The following is an 18,724-nucleotide window of genomic DNA, read 5'->3' as shown; positions in this document are numbered from 1 at the left end:
ATGATTCTTTTGCCGCAAATATGAAACGACTGCAGTTTTAAACAATTTAGTGAATATTGAGAATTTTATAAAAAATAGTTTAGTTGTTATTTGCGTGTGAAACTTCTGGTCATTTAATAACTCCGTGTGGCGCGAATTTCATAGAATATTATGCCGAGCACTTCTTTTCAAGAAGACCCCTGAATGACCTGATGTAGTAACTCGCGAATGTGTGTGTGGAGCAGTGACTGTTTACACTGTGGAATTTTTTCCAGTTGTCCGTTCAAATTCTTCTGTTTTACATGTAAAGAGAGTTGTAATAAGAAATTATGACAGTAACCTTGCAATGGTAATAGTTTTTTGGCAATAAATGTGGTCTTGATAGGTATTTTGAACTGTTTCAGACGCAATATAACTGTATTAAGTGAAATTTTAAAACTTGTATGGAAGTAGGCTTCCGAAAGCTCGAGATTTTCTTATAGATACTGTCTCCAAGCTGAGTTATGCAGCCTATGTTTGTTAGGTAGGTATTAGTCGGCATTACTTGAACGCTGCTTTTCGTCAACTGAAGTGGTATGTATGCTCACAGAGTGGAAGGGATGTATGTGAAGAAGGCTGTCAAAGTGGATGGACTGAATTTTCTGCACAGAAACTAAAAGACGGGCTTTTAGGCCAATCTGCGATCTGAAGCCGATGTGGAAGGAATTGAAAAGAACCCGCCCCACCACAATGTGCAGTCTTCTACAGACGCGTCACGTGGGCAATAAACAGCACTCACAGCAAGAGAAGAGAAGCTTTTGAAACGTGGTGCTGGAGGAGAATGCTGAAGATTAGATGCGTTGATCAGATAACTAATGAAGTGGTATTGAACTGGGTGGGAGGAGAAAGGAAATTTGTGGCACCAACTTAAACAAAAGAAGGGAAGAGTTTATCGTATGCATCCCGGAAATGATGACAGCTGGGAAATTGAAGGGGTGGGGTGGGGATGGAGGGGCTTTAGAGCGAGATTATAACACTACAACTCTGTGGATGATCATAAATTTTGTACTTGTTTCGCGAAGTTTGGTTCTATTAGTTGTGCTGAATACCATTCTTGTAAATATGTTGTCAAGTTACAAATGCCATTTGTTATTTAAGAAAGAGAATACGCACGAAATGTTAGTAATTTGTAAGTAGACACGCTGGCCTAGTCAGAAAAAAGATTTTGTCAAAGATTGTAATAAACTGTAAATGCATTATCGCTGGGCGTCGAGCGCGGCAAAAAAAGTAGCGGTTCGGAGTCGCGAAGAGACGGTTGGTTGTGTGTATTCGCCGGTGTGGCCATGCAAAAGAGCGAAGATAAAAAGTCTCTCACCGAAGTGCGGAACAGTGAAAACTGAAAATGTTGTTTTGCCGGATGTTTAATAAGGACAAGCTATGTGTATGGCATCTTATTGGACACAATACAAATGCAGCAAGAGTAATTCACATAACGTCAGGAATACTGTGGGCCCTTTTAATTGGTTATGGTGTGGCAAGAAGATCACCCTGTGTCCTGTTTTACCTCTAAATGAAGCCGCTCGACAAACCAACGGCAACATGAAGTAAGATCTAGACTTTTTATAACTGGAACTGTAATAAGCTGACCAGAGCAGTTGGAATTTTTTTGTTTGAATAACATTGTTTCGTGCAAATCGTGACGTAAATAATTTCCCTAAGTCATTATACAAGTAGTTCTCAAAACATAATTTTTCCAAATTTTGGACAGTTAAATAATAAAGTAATTTTTGGTTATAGTATGAATAATGTCAGAAACAGAATGATACAAAAGCCAGTATTAACTCATTTGCTAAAAATAGAATAACTGTCCTTTATGTGCCTGGACACTGATTTTCACTGTCAAAGCACACTTTCTGATTTATAGCTTTTTGCTTAATTTACAACTTTTTTTTTGCAAAGAAATATCAGAGTAAATAGGTAAATAGGCAAATAGTACTCCTTACCAATGAATAAATTGAAACAATCTTACTGCTTACTACAATTACGACAGTCAGTGTTACAGTGAGTAACGTAACAAAACGTTTCTGACCGCAGCCAGTAAACATTCTTACTTTAATTGATCATTGAAAATTAATATTATATGTGTTTGCTATTTGATTACTATTGGACTACGTGACATGTGTGGTGTGAAGTACATGCAAGTGTATAGTAGGTACTGTTCCTATGTTATGACGCGAAGAACTATTCCTACCTAAGATTGCTTACGAGTGTAAAGTTCAGTTCCAATTTAATTATTCTTGTTTCGGTGAAGAACTGCCGACCGTTGGTTCTTTTCATTAATTACCTACCTTGAAAAGCTCTTTTCCAAATTTTCCACTAAATATTGTTAGTTAAAAACTAGTTTAAGTACTAAAAACATATAAATTTAACCGAACTTTTTTTCTAATCGTCACTGCTAAAATAATGATCAGTGGCGATACGGTTATAACTTCATCTACTTCTCTCGGTTTTGCATTATTCTTCGGAGAAGATGCCTTTTCCCCATAGATAAGGGACTTCAGGTACACGGTGGTATAGAAAAGCCTAACTAGCCGGAGCGGTAGGAGGGTTATAAGATGAATGCCTGAATGTAGTAAACAGGTTCAAATGCTTGTAGGTCGCAGTAGTTATTCGGGGATAGTGAGAGTTGTACAGGACAGATTATCGTGGAAACATGCATCAAACCAGTCTTCACATTGAAGATCACAACACAATATGTAAGTGGCCACGTTCCAATCGTCGCATCTGTGGGAGAGAGTACGTTATTGCATCAATTATAGTGCTTAAAAGTGACCAGCTTTAGTACAAATGCGCAATATCTTTATGATTACAGTTGTAGCGTTCTCAACCTAACGAGTAGAGTGCACAATTTGTTGCAAGGCACTAAGTTCTCTCTTTCTCAGCTACTTGATGAGAATAGCCTGGCTACTTGCGCATTGTGAGCCACAATATTTTTTCATTCCCACCCTTTTGAGGGAGAGGCGGTTATTACGCCACCGCGTACGTGATACGTCTACCAAGTGTGGTTGAAATCGATTTAGTTGTTTAGGAGAAGATGTGGAACATACATACGTTCATACACTTTTGTAGTGTGTTTGGATGACGTAGGTATTCGAAATGAATGGAAAGAAATGAAAAGGAAACGGCCGTAGTGCTGTGGTAACCAGCCATCCTTTGAATGCCCGGATACCATTCTCGAGAGCTACAGAGCTTTTCTTATTTAAATATCGTTATTGGCAAAAACCTTTAACAATACAATCAATGACGTCTGCAGTTCTTCTTTCATGTGCATTGAATATGCAATATACGGCACGTAAATAAGTATTGTACTGAAATCTCCTCTTAGAAAAATTACACATGATTGTGCTTAAACTGACACACAATGTTTTTTAGAACGCAATCTGACTTTCAGTAATCGCTACAAAAGAATGGCCCTGACTAACAACAACCTATACCTTTCATGAATCACTTATCTCACAAAAATCGTCGTTACTAGAACTACTGCAATACAGCGAGCGCCCATACTGCCAGCTAAATAAAAGAGTCTAACTACTGAAGGCACTAACTACTGATAGGCATAGTTATCAAGTGAAAGATTCTGATAGAGAACAAACAATGTATTTACCTTAATAATGTTCAAAAGTCATCGAATATATATCAGTTCAGGATATCCAATATTACAAATTTACTCTTTCTGATGGACACACGTACAGATCATCCACTCTCAAAATTCTACCATCTCACTCCCCACATCCACCACTGCTGGCGGCTCACCTCCAACTGCGCAACGCTATGCGTTGTTAACAGCCAACTTCCCAACACTACAATAGCGAATATTACAACAATGCCACCCAGCCACAGACTGCACGCAGCACAGTCAGTGATTTTCATACAGAGCGCCAAGTGGCTTTACTAATAAAAAAAAGCTATACAGCCTACTTACAATACCATTGGTAAACGTTTCATTCAACACACGACACACAGTGGAACAAAAATTTAATATCATGAGCCATGGTGACTGTCGTGAAATGTGGCTATATTGCACTAAATTTGGGTTCCTCAAGTTGTAAGGAAAACTGCAAGTCGATTTCCTCCAGAAATTTTAAGAGCTGTATCGGATTTCTTTGGGATATCGATATTTGAGTTCACGGGCCAGTTGCCGAGTGGCCTCCTCGCAAAACAAATTTGGTACGAGTTAAAGAAGTTCTTCTTATTTTCACTCTCGTTGTGTGGATACCTGTTTCTGATTCGCATCTATCAAGTTATTTTGTATGTAAACACATAGCACACCTGTGCCTCTAATGAGAAAATCATCTTATGCCTACACTGAGCTACACGATTAAAGGACCATTTTTTCGAAACCCCATGATTGTCTTCCAATGGGAAGCATAAGTTTGTAATTTGGCTCAGCGGTGCCTACAATCTTGTGCAAAAGCGTGCTGTCCTGCAACGTCACCCTCGAGCTCAAAGGCGATCCAAGCAGCAAGGAGTCCACTCGTGCGAAAAAAGGTCAGAGCTCTGAAGATCATGTGACGTATAAGCTGGCTTAATGTCACATCGACACCGAATTTCACCACAGTTTTGCTCAAAGGCAATGTGGACGTGTGACAGTCCCTCTTACCCAAGTTTCGCGCCTTCTTTTAACGCCACTGATACTTAGGTCAGAACCGTCACTTACAGCATAGAAATAACGCAGTTTTCTCACGGGTGACCGAGGAAAACATTTCAGATACACTGCCACTCGGAATCGACACAGAAAGGTCTTATGGAATGGCGCAAAGGCCGTCACTGAAACCGCCGCTTCTCTTGGGGCCTTGATTCCTACACGTTTCGCGATGAAATCGACGGTTCGCAGGAGAACAAGTAACAGGACTACGTTCTTGACGGTGTTTAATACTGGTGATGTTTCCCAGACGCTACAGTCCTCCTCTAGGGGAATCTTCGGCTATTCACCTCATTGAACATAATCATACCCCTTACGAGAGCAGGGAACCACTGGGGAATGTACAAACAATTCCACGACATTTGAACGTGATCTGAAGCAGCAAAGGGTGTGTATGTTTTTCCAGCTCTCCTTTTCTAAGCACCCCTGTAGCATGATCGTGGATGGGTATGACGTTGGCACATGTATGAATAAAATGGCTAAGGGTCTCTCTAGACTCCAGTTCGGCAACGCTGCCGTTGGCATCCTCTCACATTTATTGAGACTTTTAAAACTGTGCCATTGCAGAGAAAATCTGTAAAGTAGACCTTGCCCCTGCAGGCAGGCAACTGGCATTGTAGGGGTGTCAAGTGGTGGGCTGCTGTAGTGTCTCCATCCTGTAGACCAGAGCAAAAGCTGCAGTTGTGCTATGCTCGAAAGTACTGCGATCACATTTAATGGTGTTGCTGGCCACAATACCCTTAGAAAAGGGTTGAAGTCTTCGAGATGTGTCACCAGTACTGAAGATTATCAATAGCTTCGCCCTGTTGCACATCTACATCTATCTCAACTTCTGCGTGATTACTATGGTATTCACAATAAAGTGCCTGGCAGAGGGTTCAATGAACCACTCTCGAACGGTGTGCGCGGGAAACCAGCACTTAAATTTTCCTGTGCGAGCTAATTATTGTATGCGACCGCGAAATGTGTGGGAATCAAAACCCCAAGGAAAGGGATCATTTCGCTCCGTAAACTTTCCCAGCGTACTAATTTTTGATATTCAACGTGTAAAGTGTCAGGCAAATCCAACACCTTCTATGAAAACCCTGACATGATAGCAAATCCAGCAGTATGTCACATAGCTCCGAATAAATCCTGACATTAAATTAACCAAAGTAATACGATCAATGAGTGGGCAAATGGAATACCACAGACTAACACAAGAACACCTAAATGCGTGCCATACCTTCCCACCGTGAAACAGACGCAGCACCGAGGGGAGAAACGAGAACAGAAGCCGAGAGCAGAGTCGTGTACGCTAGGAGGCCCTACGATAACGGACGGACACCCACGTCTCCAGCCGACCTCCAAGACCAGCCCCAGCCCATGTTAAAAGATAGAGCCCTCCAGAACAATAGGTGAGCAAGTTTTAGCGTGAGACTATACGTGTCTCTGTTACGTAGCAAACATTAAAAACATTGCCCCACCACGAAAAGTATAATGTTTCTCACTGGATAGACAGAATTTTTGTAGGTGGAGCTTAAGGTTAACATTGAGACCCTGATTAGTCAGTTGAAAACACAGCCAGATAGCTTTTCTTAAACTAACTTCGGTAAATTGTAGTTAACGGAAGTTACAGAGAGTTGCTTACGAGACGGCGAGGTGTGTGGAGCTGCACCACCCGCCGCCCCCTGACGCTGCCTAACCAACGACAAGGTAATGAACCCATGCGATGCCACATGAGAGCGCATAAGCCTTCACTCAGATGTTACACCCCCTTTTTCCGTAATACTAGTGTCGATCGTGAATTAAACTTTGTGGTATTCACATTTGCTATTAGAAGTTAGAATCTGAAACACGATGATTTTTCTGGTATATATTTATTGAGAAGCCACATCAGCCACTGTTATTTACGACAAGTTAAATAAGTAATTTGATAATTGAGGATCACTGTAGACCATTTTGATAGTTTTTTTTATGAAACTTAACTTAAACCTAGATTATAGATGTGATATGGCATAGGTAAGCCTTTGATCCATTATAGAACTTGGAAGCCCACTCAGGGAATATTCGTTCACATTTTTGTTGAACGTAGTTGGTTTTTATCATCTTGTATTAAAATACTTCTTTTCATCAATAGCGCAATTTATAAACAATGTTTTGTTAGTAGAATAAAAATTCCAATGGTAAACTGAAATGCTTTTTCGATGTTATTTTACCAGCTAACTAAAAATGGCAAAAACTTGAACCCCTTCCACTAAATTTAGTTAGTATTAAGATTCTCTTACAGGGAGTGCAGTGGAGCTGACGCTGAAATCATTAAGTATTTGATTATATCATCGCTAGTCTTACTGAACTCTTCTGAACTATACATGTCATGTGGGGTCTGGCGTCTCCTTACCAGCAACAGGTCCCAGGTTCAAACTAGTCAATTCCCTAAAAAAATACGGTCAGAGCGTCGTTGTCCGAAAGTGATGGGGAGACACAACTTAGAACAAACAGCCACCACGCAGAATGTTAGATCCGCTGAAATATTGTGTCCAGATGACGATATGTTCTGGCTGGAGACCTGAAATTAACATCACAAAAATATGTTTCAAATGGCTCTGAGCACTATAAGATTTAACATCTGAGGTCATCAGTCCCCTAGAACTTAGACCTACTTAAACCTAACCAACCTAAGGATATCACACACATCCATGCCCGAGGCAGGATTCGAACCTGTGACCGTAGCGGTCGCGCGGTCCCAGACTGAAGCGCCTAGAACCACTCGGCTACCGCGGCCATCTGAATATCACAAAGAGATGGTTCAATTGAGACCCTTAGCCGACCCCATAAGGCCTTTTTGTGTTGATTCTGAGCGTCGGGGTGTCTAAAGTGTTTTCATTGGCGGCGCATAAAACGACTGTGCGATTTCAACGCTAGGCGTCGCGGTTCTGACCTAAATCTCAGAGGCCTCAAGAGAAGGGGTGAAATGTGGCTAAGAGTGAGTCTGACGACCTTCCCATCATGCGACACGTCCACAAAGTCATTGGACATAATTGTGATGAAATTTGTTGCCAATGTGTCATAATTAACCCACCGTGCACCTCACAAGAATTTCTGAGCACTGGTCATTTTGTCGAATATGTTGTCACCTCGCTGTTTGAACCGTCGCCGACCCTTAAGGTAGCGTCGTGGGGCGCCATGCTTTTCCACCATAGCACAGGAAGGTTGTACGCACCTTTGAGTTAAGTTTCAAAGTTATGGGTCGGAATGGGATGCACTTACGGTGTTTCGAAAAAGTGATCCATTAATTGTGCTGTGCAGTGACAGCTACTATTACTCAAATCATCGTATGGTGTGTATAACTAGCTTAGGTGGTAAACAATAATGTAACGTTTTCTTTTATTTTTCTATTTTTCGATGAGAAAATGTCACAGCTAGATCCAAACTGGGGGAAAAAAATTAAATGAAAACAGAAAGCCTTTTGTTAATAAAATATACAATTCTGCCTACAGATATTCAAACGTTTCTATCCTGACTTACAACTCACTGTCTATTAGCATTAGGAACTGAGACTCACAATTTTATTATCAGTTACCAGAGCGTCGATATACTCGTATATCGTGTGCGAGTAGGCGGCTATCATACTTCACCTGAGGGGCAGCTTCAGTTCAATGATTGAAAGGTAGGTTACATCTCTGAGGGACCTGAAGTTTACTGTGCGATAAATCCCACCGCTCCGTTCTATTTTGCTAAGTGCGCCATTAGTTACGTCAGAGGCAACACGCGAAATGGCCATCACTGCCCGTGCAGGAGACTCCCGGCGTTGGCCTGTTATAGTACACGTTCCCTGTAAATGGTCCGTAAACTAAAGAGTAAAGGAATGCCGCCCAGGTGGTTTATCGGTGCACACGAAATCAACTGCGGATATCTTTAACGTCATGAAATCGAAGACTGTAATGCCACTCTTGTCAGCAACAGGGTTAAAAATTTCAATACAATGGCATTAGTGTGAGAGGAAAATTGTCGACTATGATAATATGAGGGAATTTTGGGAATGTGGTTCATCTGCAAAGGGAGACTGTATATGGCACACTAGCGCGACCCATTCTACAGTACTACTCGAGTGTTCGGGATCCCCGCCAGGAAGACACTGTAGCACTTCAGGGGCGTGCTACTTGTTTTGTTACTGGTAGGTTCGATCGACACACAAGTATTATGTAGATGCTTCGGGAACTCGAATGGGGAATCCCTGGATGTCAAGCGACGATCTTTTTTGAGGACCTCTGTTGAAAAAATGTAGAGAAGCGGCATTTAAAGCTGACTGCATAACGTTTTTACTGCCGCGAACATACGTTTTGTTAAGGACCCCGAAGAGAAGAGAAATTAGGGCTCTTACGGAGGCATATAGACGGTCGTTTTCCCCTTGTTCTGTTCGCAAATGGATCGAGACAGGAAATGACAAGAAGTCGTACAAGGTTCCCTTCGCCAAGCACCGTACGTTGTCTTGCGAAGTATGTGAAATGTAGATTGAGCTAATTGTATGATCAAACTATAGGGATACTTAACTCAACTGAATTTCGATATTTTGTATAGTGATAAGGAACAGTGCTACAAAAAATAAAAAAAATTGTGTTAAGTTTACTGGGATCTTTGAGGTTTTCGTCAATGCTTAATTCAACAGCAACGAGGAATCGTCTATTTTCTAATGAAGGGAAATGTATGTGTGTGTGTGTGTGTGTGTGTGTGTGTGTGTGTGTGTGTGTGTGTGTGTGTGTGTGTGTGAGAGAGAGAGAGAGAGAGAGAGAGAGAGAGAGAGAGAGAGAGAGAGGAGGGGGGAGGGACAGGTATGTGGGGTGGGGGGAGAGCTTCTGTCGATGGAGGTCGAGGATTTAACTACACACAGATGATGAGACTTCAGACTGAACAATACAGCGTCATTAATGCAACTGTCATGTAATAATATTTAGTTAATACGATGATTTTTTACTATGAAGAATAGGAATTCGTATAAAAAAAACTTTGAGCTGGTTACTGTAATACTAATTTACCCCTACTTAAAATACGCTCGTGGGGTAGTTAAAACGACGATTTTTATTTTAGAAGAATCGAAATTTTTATAAATGTTACTGTACTTCCAAGAAAAAAACTTAATTTATGACTGCTTACTATAATAATACGTTAACCCTAGTTAATGTGTGCTCGTAAGAAACTAAGACAGAGAAACAGGACTAGGTGCTTGTTGGGGAGCGAGAGACACAGGAAGAATTCCTGTAAGCATAGCAAATAATACCGTTCAGCACGTCACGTGACTAGGTTGTTGTCATAAGGCCTTTAGTCAGCCGTTAGCATTGCAGGATGAGTGAGACTCACGATATCAGCTGCTTCTATCATTGACGGCCATTTGGTGGGTGCCAGGCCAAGGGGACACTCCATTACCGTCGTTCCTCAGTCACTATAACACCTTGTCAAGTGTTAACGGTGAGTACCTCCATTTCAGTGCAACTGCAAAAGCTCTATTCATTTGGTATGGGCAACATGATGAAGACACAAAATTGCTACGAACTGTAACGGATCTTCCATATTCTGTTGCGGCTACTACTACGGAAACACTACCGACTGTAGTTTCCTTATAAAGGATCCTAAAATGAACTTTAATGTTCTTTCTGGTGCTTAGTTTTAGCAATCGATATTTCAGTCAGAATCTACGTTATTTATTTTGCTTGGCTGCGGCTGTTACCATGATACATTTTTTTGTGGGCTCCTAAAACCTTTCCGTAATACTCTCTGTTTGTGAATTTCAAAGATGAAATTGGACGTGGTGATGCGACGCTGTCGCCAACACCTCACCAAGTTTGAACGACGTCATGTGATAGGGTTACGAGAAGCTAGTTGTTCCTTCTGCGATATTGCAGAAACACTTGTGAGGCAGATAGCCTGTACATGATTGCTGGAAGCTGTGGTCACGAGAATGTACGGTCTCAAGAAGACCAGGATCCCGATGGCCGGCCAGAGTGGCCGAGCGGTTCTAGGCGCTACAGTCTGGAACCGCGTGACCGCTACTCGGGCATGGATGTGCGTGATGTTAGTTAGGTTTAAGTAGTTCTTAGGGAACTGATGACCTCAGAAGTTAGGTCCCAGTGTGCTAAGAGCCATTTGAACCATTTTTGATCCCGATGCCCAAGTGGCGCTACCGAGAGAGAAGATCATCGTGTTCAGCGTATGGCTCTGACGCATCGCACTGCATCTCCATCAGCAATCTGAGCAGAGTTGGCACCACAGTGATACAACGAACAGTCACAAATCGATTACTTTGAGGACATTGGTTCCATTTCATATTTGGCGCCTGGTACAACAACAGGTTGTGAATTTCTTGAAATTAGACAGTCTCGGTTGCAAAATCTTTTTTATTTACAGGAAATGATGCGTTTCGACATTTTGGGGCATCATCACATTGACGTAAAAATTAGAATGGAAACCAGAAATCGCCTATTAATGCCCACATATGGCATTAAGATAAAGTTTTATAAGGAACCATCGTCCTATCGTCATGGAGTGAATAAAAACAATAAAACCATTACGTTTGTGTGGCCGGCTTGGTGGGCTGATGTATTGTGTTCTCGACCGCATTATGCAACGCTTCATGCCGTGTATGCCGGAACGCGGCTGGCTCCGTCGTATGTTCCGTAACGCTTTTATTCATCCCATGACGATACAAAGTTTTACCTAATTGTATCTTAATGTCATATGTGGGCAATAATGGACGAATGATAGTTTTCCACCGTAAGTTTTACGCCAATCTGATACTGCTGCAAAAGGGCGAAAAGCGTCATTTCCTGTAAATAAAAAACACTTTGCAAGCACTCTCTTATTTCAAAAGATTACTTCAAGGACAGTTCTGCGCCAGAATTTCGGGTAGCGTGCACTGCACTGACTCCAAACCATCGCACTCGTGACGTCAATGGTTTCAACCGAGAGCTCATTGGACGGCTGGACGGATGACCTTTTTTTTTATATAAAAGCTGGTTCTGTCTCTATGCCAGTGATGGTCGTGTGTTGATTAGAAGATCAGTTGAGGGCCTACAACCAACCTATCTGCGTGCTCTCATTGTGACCCTAAATCTGGAGTTATGGTTTGGGCTGCAATATCGTACGACAGCAGGAACAGTCTCGAGGTTATTCCAAGCACCCTGACTACGCCAGTCTGGTAATTCGCACTTTTGTACTGTCATTCATGAACAGCATACCAGGGAGTTTTCCAATAGGATAACGCTCGCTCACATACCGCTGTTTTGACCCAACATGCTCTACAGAATGTCGACATGCTGCCTTGGCCTACTCGATAAACAGATCTGACTCCAATCATGCACATAAGGAGTATCATAGGACGACAACTGCAGCGTCATCCCTGTATTGACCAATCAAGCGAACCCAGGGATATTGTGCGGTTCGGCCCCCGGTGGACCCCCTTACACCAGACGTCTTACACCAGAATAGTGTAACCCCTGTGTTTGCGTGGTAGAGTAATGGTGGTGTACGCGTACGTGGAGAACTTGTTTGCGCAGCAATCGCCGACATAGTGTGAGGTGGAATAAGAGGAACCAGCCCGCATTAGCCGAGGCAGATGGAAAACCGCCTAAAAACCATCCACAGACTGGCCGGCTCACCGGACCTCGACACAAATCCGCCGGGCGGATTCGTGCCGATGACCAGGCGCTCCTTCCCTCCCGGAAAGCCGTACGTTAAACTGCACGGCCAACCGGGAGGGCTTCAGAGAATGGCCTTACTTAAGTAAAATTAAAATATCCACAACTAATTCCTTTTAAGCCATAGGAATTTAGACAAACGGCTGAAGGCCTCACTTAAGAAAAACTTAAGTATCTTCTCAGCTGAAGGACCAAATAATATTTCAGATCAGCAAAGGAAATTCTTTAAGAGGCAAGCATTCACCAATTTCGGCTAAAAGGCATATTAAGTAAAATTTAAATTAATTCCGCTGCTAAAAGCCCAATAATATTTCAACATAATAAAAGGCAACCTTTAAAGACAAGCATTTACGCAGTACAACAGAAAACCATCTTAAAAAAATTTGAAATATCATTATGGCTGAAGGTCCAAACAATTATTCAAAATAATTAAAGACAAACCTTAAGATAAGCATTTACACAGTACTGCTGAAGACCATTCAAGATAATTAAAGATAAGCCTTGCAGACAGGGACTTACACATTACGGCTGAAAGCCACAGATTTTAAAACAAACACGGCTGAAGGCCTAAATACAGAGCAAACAAGAATTTGAAGAAAAAGAAACATGGCTGAAGGCCTAATCTTAAAATACTTCACATAAGGGTCGGCTGAAGGCCATATACTGAACACAGAACAGACAAAATTAATACATGGCTGAAGGCCTGGCACAGTACTTGCGACAAAAGAAAATCACAAACAGGAACAGTGGTGCTCAGAAGTGTTCCAAGGGTTGGCCTGGGGAGGAAACTCTAACAACTGTTTAGGTGACGAACAGCGGGACGACAACAAAAAATATCAGTGAGGACCAGAATCGCAGCAGGACAAGTCGCAATAACCACTCAAAGGAAAAGGAAGAGCAACATAAAGCTGTCGAACTAAATGCCGTGCCGGACAGCATCAACACGGCGAGGAAAACACTTCCGGAAAACTACGCTAACGACCAGAGCAGATAACCGGAACGCTAACGGCCACAAGCCAGAAGATACCGCTGGTGCACTTCACTAATAAATTATAATCATTTCAAAAGTTAAACACACCATCATGTTGCTGCTGGCGGGAACAGCCCAGGAAGCAACAACCAGCAATCCTAACACACTTGTCGATATGATATATAGGAATGTAGAGAAAAAATATAGTAATGAGGTAAATACATCGATAACAAAAGAAAGTACAAAATTTATCACCTTGCCTTTTTTTAATGGGAAAATGAGTATGAGAATTACATCGATTTTCAGAAAATACAAAGTGACAGTAGCCTTTGGAACAACAAATAATTTAGGATGTATCTTACAACATACTGTTGATGTAAAAAATGTACTTGTCTCATCTGGGGTTTATAAAATTGATTGTATTGATTGCGGAGCATGTTACGTAGGTCAGACAGGGAGGTGACTGGAAAATAGGTTTAAGGAACATGTTGCTCTAGAAAGAAAAGACCCTGGAGAGAAATCAAGTCTGGCTGCACACTTATTGTCAACCAAACATAGATTGCCAATGTTAACGTCAAATGGATGGTTGCTACATAGAGGCGAGAAGGGTGGACTCCTCGATCTTCTTGAGGAGATGGAGATCTTTTGCCAGCAAAGAAATTGTAATGATGAGGTCATAATGAAAACTGCCTACTTCAAAGCAGTGAAACATTCGACCCAGGGAATCTCAAAAATCTGTCGCAACCTCACGCCATGATGTAGCAGCCACTTGCATAAGATCCAAACGAGTACCATTTTCATAACACTATATTTACATAACTTATTGCATTAGAATAACACACAAACTCATGAGGGTAACTATCAGCAACAATTAATACGTAAAACTGTCATTTTTCAAAATAAGTCTTCAAAAGATCACGCTTTATCGTATTGTTCTTATTTCTCGGCCACTAAGTGCGACATATTGAAATGATACTTACAAGCGCCACTATCGCCAACAAAGTGCATTTTGTAAATAAAGGTCACGTTATATCTTTTGTCAAGTAACAACTAATTAAGTTAAAGTCAGGTCCCAACACAACAAAATATGCAATACTCCCTATAACGTATTTTACGTAGCCATATAAGTTTTATAATTAATTTTAGCCCATGAGGCGTAACCTGTCAATGTTACGTGCTATAGTAATTTTAAACATCTAGCACATTACAAACATTAGAAAAAGGAAGAATTGTAATTTTACATAGTTTTACTCATAATAATTTCATGTTACTACTTAGTTACTATACAACATAAATATGACAAAAAATTTCGTCAAAACTGTAAACTTCAGCGCAGCTCATAGAGGGCGCCATACGCAAAACCGATGTGTACCGTGAAAGCAACATATAATTTTACGACAGTAATGGTTGAACTGTGTAAGCATTCACTTGAGCAGGAACAACTGCTACAATTCCGCACTGGTATGTAATGTTAACATTAAAAGACAACTATGTGATGAACTTATAACTTTTGTAAATCACATTGTAATATATATACTCTTGTATTTGTTTTAGCATTGATAATGACCTGACACATGTCGAAATCTGATCTTCGTTGTGACTATAAGTGTCATATTAAAGCAACTTAATTCTACAACTGATTGCTGCTCTGTCTAACCCAATCAACGAAGAGATATCACAGCAGTAGAGTTTCATAACAGGTTCGTTGATTACTCAACTCTAGTATGCAGGTGTCGGGCACACAGTTTTATTCTGCCAGGAAGTTTCGCACACTCCGCTGCAGAGTGAAAATCTCATTCTGGAAACATCCCCCAGGCTGTGGCTAAGCCATGTCTCCGCAATATCCTTTCTTTCAGGAGTGCTAGTTCTGCATGGTACGCAGGAGAGCTTCTGTAAAGTTTGGAAGGTAGGAGACGAGGTACTGGCAGAAGTAAAGCTGTGAGTACCGGGCGTGAGTCGTGCTTCGGTAGCTCAGTTGGTAGAGCACTTGCCCGCGAAAGGCAAAGGTCCCGAGTTCGCGTCTCGGTCGGGCACACAGTTTTAATCTGCCAGGAAGTTTCATTTCAGCGCACACTCCGATGCAGAGTGAAAATCTCATTCAAGAGAGAGCCTATCTATTAAATCTAAGGTCTTTTATTCCTGTTTCTATAAATTTGAATTGCTGATGTAAGCAAGGATTTTTGCAGTCACAGCAATGTTTGTTTTCAGGTTAACGTTTTGTGTGGTAGTAATTTGTTCATTAGTTGGCAATATATTTATCTGTAAAATATCTTCTACCTCTTTACAGAAGCTTCGTTTCTTGTTCCCAAATACTTCTCACATTAATAGTCTCATTACTGCTCGCTAAATCAGCATGAGAGGATGGTAAATTTAGAGCTGGAACAGCGTCAGTCTTAGACTTCTGTTTCGAAGGAATATTCAATAGTTCACTTTGCGAATCCTTTTCATAATCTTGATTAGCGAAATGTACTGAGCAGAGACGGGCATTATCAACTGAAAACGAATCTGTACGTATACAAGCATTTTCATTTCGTCTAATTGTTGTTAGGAAATTTATGGAAATTAATTCCGAAGTTAGATAGTTGTCTGCCGTTGTTAGTATAGCTGGTGACTGCGCAGTAAACCATTATTTTTCACGCACAAACTTACTCTGAAATTCGCACAATACACTGATGATTATGGCGTAACTCTGAACATAATCACGTCACTAATAAAAATCCACATTGCCGTAAACAACCTTGTTTCTCTCGCATACGCAGTTACAACGCAATACATTGTGTTAGTGGCGAGCTACTTTTGTGTTCACTGTGACGTCAGCGGCACCTTGCTACTGCAGAACGTGGTCAGCAGTGAGCGACAGGATGTTGCAGGATGGACCTAATCACTGCACCTGTAGATAATGGCTAGCAGTAGGGTACTCGAGGATGGACATAGTCCATGGAGTCGTGGTAAGATACTCGTCATTGACTCGACAATGCAAACTGTGATTGGTGAGCTGCTAGGCACAGCAGGAATAAGCTCGAAGTGTGAACTGGCTGAACAGCGGTAGGGTAGTGACCTCAATATTCTGTCAGGGGAAGGACGTCAGCAAAGGCAGGTGACTAGGGGAACAGAAGAAGTGTCTCTGGCGGTGAGGCAGGCACGACTCGGTACCGTGCCACCCGCTGGAGGTTCAGTTGTAACAACGCGGCTTATGTCTGCCGATGCGGAATGTTTCACCTCCAGAGGGAGTGTCATTAGATGATTGGAGCTGGGGCCACCTGCGGCACACAACTGTACAGTTGGTGGCTGCGTCGCAGCAACACAGAGACGTGCAAAGACGGTGGGCTACGGAACACCTGTAATGGAACCTGAATCAGTAGCATTGGATTATCTTCTCCAACGTGTGCTGGAGTTGAATAAAGCCTGATGACAACGGCAGAACAGTGCAGAAGGCAGCAGGTGCCAATTTTCGTGTCGGATTTTTATGTACATGTCGGACGCCCCGCGAAGCCGTCATAATTTGGGGTTTGTGGGGTATCAGGACAGGATCATCGAACCTGCTGTCCAGTCCTACAGCCAACATTACAACCCTGAAATTTTCAAGACCATAATGCACAATAATGCTTCTATCTCGTAATACACCTTCTTTTAGATGGCAGTCTATTGAGTGGAGTAGCCAAATCTTTTGGGACATATAGAACCGGCCGGAGTGGCCGAGAGGTTTTAGGCGCTACAGTCTGGAACCACGTGACAGTTACGGTCGCAGGTTCTAATCCTGCCTCAGGCATGGGTGGTGTGATGTCCATAGGTTAGTTAGGTTTAAGCAGTTCTAAGTTCTAGGGGACTGATGACCTCAGCAGTTAAGTCCCATAGTGCTCAGAGCCATTTGAAATACTGTATATAGAAGCTTACAGCGTGCCGCTTCAGAGCCCCCTTTAGACAGTGGATGACATGGTTCGAGGAGTCGGGACAGGAATGAGCACCTAGGTCCCGACCACATCGTGTGTAACACGACGAGGAAGATAAGAGCGTATCAAAAAGAATGTACGTATTTAGAAAGCATATGGTCATTAAACTTTAAACATGCGAATATGAAACCTTACACTCATATTTAAGAAATCTCTCAAGTTCAGATTGTAGATGTTCAGTATGTCCTCCATCAGCGACGCGAACAATACTACATCGATACTCAAATTCCTCCCGTACTCGAGCAAGCATGTCCTTCGTCACTGACGTTATGGCAGTATGCATCCGGTTCCCCAACTCTCCCAGTTTCTGTGGGAGTCGTGGTACATAAACGTTGTTTTTAACGAAACCCCACAGGAAGAAGTCAGAGGGTGACAAATCCGGTGACCGTGGAGTCCAACCCAGGCATGCTATGTCGCCCACTCCTTGCTTACCAATGCAACTGTTCGATAGAGTTTCATTCAGATATTCAGACACTTGGCGACTCCAGTGAGGGGGTGCCCCGTCTTGTTGAAAAATGAAGTCGTCTTCGTGCAGCCTCGGAAACAACCAGTTTTGTACCATAGCGACATACTGCTGACCGTTAACCGTGTTTCCATCAAAGAAGAATGGGCAGTAAACAGATGATCGGGATATCGCACAAAACGCATTGACTTAGGCCGAGTCTCATACATGTTCAATGGCTCCATATGGGTTCTGTAGGCCCCAAAATCGAACATTCTGTTTTTTGCGTGACCACTAACATGGAAAGTCGCTTCATCACTGAACACGATACGCTGTGCGAAAGTGTTATCATTGTCAATGGCATCAATAATCTCGTTACAAAATGCCACACGTTTGCGTTTGTCATCAGAACGCAGATTTTGGAACAGCTGTAACTTGTATGGCTTCGTAAGCAACCGATGTCCCAAAACACGCAAATTGTTGTTGTAGCCAGTTGTAACTCGCTACCGTAACGACGAATTGATTTTGAAGGACTACGTTGGAAAGCAATTTGAATTCATGCAACATTTTCTTCAGGAACACTTTTCTTTACATACACATCCTGTATCTAGAAACTGTCGATACCATCTGCGAATGTTCCACTCATTCGGAGGATAAATTTGGTACCGCATACTGAAACGTCTTTGCACTGTAATCACGGAATTGCACTTCGCAAACTCGAGAACACAAAATCATTTCTGCTGCAGAGTAGCTTTTAAACATATGCCGGTTACCAAGCAAAACAGAAGACAACTAACATCTAGCGGCTATTGATATAAATTAGACTATGTATTTGTTTCTCCAATAGTGGAACCGAGGCACAGCGATCGATAGCTTGGACAAAACTGTAGTTTGTAATACGTACATTCTTTTTGAAACGCCCTGTATATAGAGCGTAGCAATATGGTACTGAATGTCTCGCATGTTCAAAGACACACACTGTCAAACAGAATCAGGAGCTAATCACAATTTAGAGTCAGACCAGACCAGATA

Source organism: Schistocerca gregaria, chromosome 10 (assembly GCF_023897955.1).
Source record: "Schistocerca gregaria isolate iqSchGreg1 chromosome 10, iqSchGreg1.2, whole genome shotgun sequence".
Lineage (NCBI taxonomy): Eukaryota > Metazoa > Arthropoda > Insecta > Orthoptera > Acrididae > Schistocerca > Schistocerca gregaria.
This window is presented reverse-complemented; position numbering follows the sequence as displayed.